We start from the raw sequence: 4797 nt of genomic DNA, 5'->3' as shown, positions 1-4797 counted from the left end.
TCTTACAGTGAAGGTCAGAGACAACTATCTGGTGTTCTAACAAAGGAAGGGGGAAAGTAACCATTCTGCAATATGCCCACATCATTCTGTTCTCTGTTAACAAAGAGCTTCCTTCAAGAAAAGTTATCTTACCAGACACCAACTGATACGCGGCAAGGGAAGTGCCCAGAATGAATTCCCTCCAGTTTGTCAGATGGGAGGAAGTCATGCACAATTCCAGTGCCATCAAGCCTTCCTGTCTCACCAAAGGGACAGGAAAAGCTGACAAGTACTTGTAAAGATCACAGGCCAGGGGCACAGGTCCACTGAAAGATTGAGATCTAATAGTACGGTCATAGAACACTCCCCCTTCACACCTTACTGTCACAGCAACAGGACTCCTTTATAATAACAGGGAAGTATTGCAGAAAGAATGCTATACTCAGATTCTCTTTTTAAATTTTTTATTAAGTTTATTTATTTTGAAAGAGAAAGAGAGAGAGAACAGCGGAGAAGCAGAGAGAGAGGTACAGAGAGAATCCCAAGTAGGCTCCACACTGTCAGCACAGAGCCTGATGCAAGGTTCAAACCTATGAACCATGAGATCATGATGTGAGCCAAAATCAAGAGTCAGACACTTAACTGACTGAGCCACACAGGCACCCCTGCAATGCTCGGATTCTATTTAAAAAGGAATCTTTAGAGAAACCCAAAGGCAACATAGGACACCAAAACAAGGACACCAGACAAAATTTTAACCTCTGACACCTGCAGAAAGAGCAAACAATAAAAACAGCCTAGCTTCTAGCCAGATAAATATAATACCTGACACGAAAGGTCTGTTTGCCTCGGCTTTTTAACCAATACATCATGTCCAGCTTTCAATAAAAAGTTACAAGATACAAGTTAAGAAAGGTAAAACAAAAAACAAAAAACAAAAACACAGTCTCAAGACACAAAGCAAGCATCAGAACAAGACTCAGAAAGGACAGATTTTAAAATCATCAGGCCAGGAATTTAATATAACTCTGGTTAATATACTAAGGACTCTAATGGAAGAGTTAACAGCATAGGAGAACAGATGGGTAATGTAAGCAGAGAGATGGAAACTAAGAAAGAATCAAAACTAAATGCTAGAAATTAAAAAAAAGGTAACAGAAATGAAGAATGCTTTGATGGTTCATCAGTAGACTGAAAACAGCTGAGGAAATAATCAGTGATCAGTGGTGTAAGATTTGAAGTTGTGTTAACAGAAACTTCCCAAACTGAAAAGCAGAGAGAAAGTAGTCTTTAAAAAAAGGAACAGATATCCAAGAATTTGGGGACAATTACAAAGGTCGTAAGACACCTATAATAGGAATACCAGAAAGAAGAGGAAAAAAAGGAACAGGAAAAATATCTGAAGCAATAGTGATAGAGAATTTTCCAAAATTAGTAACAAGCACCAAACCTCTGATCAAAGATCAGAGAGCACCAAGCAGGATAAATAATAAACACACACACACACACACACACACACACAAACCCTACACCTAGGTATCTTATATTCAAGCTGCAGAACACAAAAACAAAAATAAACAAATAAAAAGTTCTAATAGATAAATAAACAAATATTTAAAAAAAAGGGGGTGCCTGGGTGGCTCAGTCATTTAAACATCTAACTCTTGATATTGGCTCAGGTCATGATCTTGCAGTTCATGGGATTGATCCCCACATCAGGCTCTGTGCTGGTGGCATGGAGCCTGCTTGGGATTCTTTCTCTCCCTCTCTCTCATCCCCTACCCTGCTTGCACTCTCTCTCTCTCTCTCTCTCAAAATAAATAAATAAACATTTAAAAAAGTTTTGAAATCAGAGAGAAAAAAATCTTTACTATAGAAGAAAAAGTGTAAGAATTATATCAGACTTCTTTTCAGAAACCATGCAAACAGGATGACAGTAAATGAAATATTTGAAGTATTGGGGAAAAAAACCTATCAGCCTAGATTTCTATATCCAGTGAAATTGTCCTTCAAAAATTAAGGAAAAATAAAGACATTCTCAAACAAAAATTGAGGGAATTTGTTGACAGTAGCCTTGCCTTTCAGAAAATGTTTAAAAAAAATTCTTCAGAGAGATGGAAAATGATACAGGTAAGAAAATTCAGTCTACATGAAGAAAGAAAGGACATTAGAATAGGAATCAATTAAAGTAAAAGAAAAGACTTCGTTTTGATAATTGATCTAAAAAGTAACTTGCTCAAAATAATAGTAGCAATAATGCACTGGATGATTAAAGCCTATGGATAAGTGAAATGAATGACAGCAATGTTCTAAGGAATGAGAGAAAAGATTGGAAATGCCCTGTTAGAGAGTACCTTGCAGTACTTGTGAAGTGATCTAGTGTCATTCAGAAATGGGCTTCGATTACTAAAGGTACATTTCCAGACTCTAGGGCAACCATTAAAAATTTTTAAAAATGTGTGATTGGTATGCTAAGGAAGGGGAGAAAATCAAATCACATAAAAAGCTGAATTAGGAGTGCCTGGCTGGCTCAGTTGGAAAAGCACACAACTTGATCTCCGGGTGGTGAGTTCCAGCCTCAAGATAGGTGTAGAGATTGCTTTAATAAAAAAAAAAAAAAAAAAAAAAAAAAAGCTGAATTACGATCAGAGAAGGTAGAAAACAATATGAAGATAACAAAGTAACAAAGAAAGAGCGATGAGTAGGAAATGGTAAAAACAGGGCAGTTAATTTATCCAACTGTACGAATAATCATTTTAAATGTGAATGGTCTAAATTCACCAGTTAAAAGACAGACACCGTTAGCATGGATTAAAAACAAACAAAAACCAGGCCCAGCTCAGCAAGAAACCCATTTTAACTATAAAGTAATAGATTAAAAGTAAATGGATGGAGGGGGCCTCAGGCGGCTGGGTCAGGCTGGCTCAACAAGGTGGGGTGTCATGAGTGGCCTCTCTTCTGGTGCACGGTGCTATGGAGCCTTCTCAGCAGCCCGCTGCCGCTGGTAGGGGCTGCTTGTACACCTCAGCTCAGGAGGGCCCTCCTGGACCTGAAGCAGACTCTGGTGAGGAGGGTTGCAGCAGTGACTCACTGGGGCAGGCATGTAATCCAGTGCTTGGAGAAGAGGGGCTACAAGCTGGTGGGGGATGGAGATGCCACAGGTGCCAGAAAGCATCCTTGTTGAGCTCTACCATGACCTACAGAGGAAGACCTTCTACCCAGCCCTCATCAGCTACTGCCCCCCTGGTGGCCATGGTCTGGGAAGTCCCCAAGGAAGTCTACACCCACTTAGCTAAGGCTGTTCCCGACACCTTCACAGATTTCAACATTCACATCAGGGCACAACCTGAGGGGTGGGCACAGGAGGACTGATGGGAGAGTGAGGCTCCCCAAAACAGCCCGGACTGGTCCGTGAAGCTGTGGGAATGTCATTTATGCCAGTACCTCATGGAGGGGACCCCGAAGGAAAGCCAGCTGTGATTCCAGAGAAGTGACCTGGTGGACTGGGCAAAAGAAGGCTACAAGAAGTGACCTGGTGGACTGGGCAAAAGAAGGCTACCACAGTAACATCATCCAGCTTGAGCCGTCAGGGTGCCCTGTGCCATCCCAGCATCCACCTAGGATCGACGATCTCTATTGACAAAAACTTGAGCACACACTCATGCTCTGCCCATCTGCCCCAGACCCCCTTCCTATCTATCTTCTGCCCTACTCTAGCCCAGGGTGGGTTTGAGCCACCAACAGTATCCCAAGAGAGCAAGAAATTGGACCAATCCTTTCTGTACCAAAGTGCCAGACAATCTTTGAGGTGTTTCCAAAAGTGATTGTACGACCACGCTTCTCTCAAAGGGGAGGATGTTATGACTTATGATGCTATGAAAAAAAAAAGTACAAGATGAAAAAAGATACACCATGCTAATATTAATCAAAGAAAGCAGAAGTGCCTATATGAATGGCAGATGAAGCAGACTTCAGAAGCAAGGATAATTTTCAGGGATAAAGAGAGTCATACGTAATGATGAAAGGGTCATTTCTCCAAGACTTAACAAACCTTAACCAAAATACATGAGGCAAAAACTGATAGAATTTTAAGGAGCAATAGACAAATCCATTATTATAGTTGAAGACTTCAGAACTCTTGTATCAGTAATTGACAGATCCAGCAAGCAAAGGAAAACTCAATATTGTTAATGTATCAGTTCTTCCCAATATGATTTAACGATTCAGTGCAATCTCAAACAAAAGCCCAGTAAATTATTTTGTGAATATTGACAAAATGATGGCACAGTTTATAGTGAAAGGTAAAAGACACAGAATAACCAACACAATATTGAAGAATAGCAAAGTTAGCAGACTGATACTACCTGACTTCAAGACTTAACTATTCAAGCCAGAGTAAATAAGATAGTGTGGTATTGGCAGAATAAAACACAGATTAACAGGACAGAATAGAAAGCCCAGAAATAGATCCATGAAAATGTGGCCAATGATCTCTGACAAGAAAGAAAAGCAATTCAATTGGAAAAGGATAATCTTTTTAACAAAGGGCACTGGAACCAATGGAAGTCTATATGGAAACTCATATGACACAGGGGTGCCTGTGTGGCTCAGTCAGTTAAGTGGCCAACTCTTGATTTTGGCTCAGGTCATTATCCCAGGGTCGTGGGATTGGGCCCCGCATTGGGCTTCATGCTGAGAGTGGAACCTGCTTAAGATTCTCTCCCTCTCCCTTTGCCTCTCTCCTGCTTGCTCATGCGCTCTAAAATAGAAGAATAGAATAGAATAGAATAGAATAGAATAGAATAGAATAGAATAGAA

General features: G+C 40.4%; 1 pseudogene; it reads right to left on the bottom strand.

Annotated features, from left to right (window-relative positions):
* Positions 1 to 2950: 2950 nt before the first annotated feature.
* Positions 2951 to 4797, bottom strand: part of LOC121034174 (transmembrane protein 14C-like) — a 13703-nt pseudogene continuing 11856 nt past the window's right edge.

The sequence above is a fragment of the Herpailurus yagouaroundi genome, unplaced genomic scaffold, assembly GCF_014898765.1.
Source record: "Herpailurus yagouaroundi ecotype Mexico unplaced genomic scaffold, PumYag 159, whole genome shotgun sequence".
Lineage (NCBI taxonomy): Eukaryota > Metazoa > Chordata > Mammalia > Carnivora > Felidae > Herpailurus > Herpailurus yagouaroundi.
This window is presented reverse-complemented; position numbering and strand designations above follow the sequence as displayed.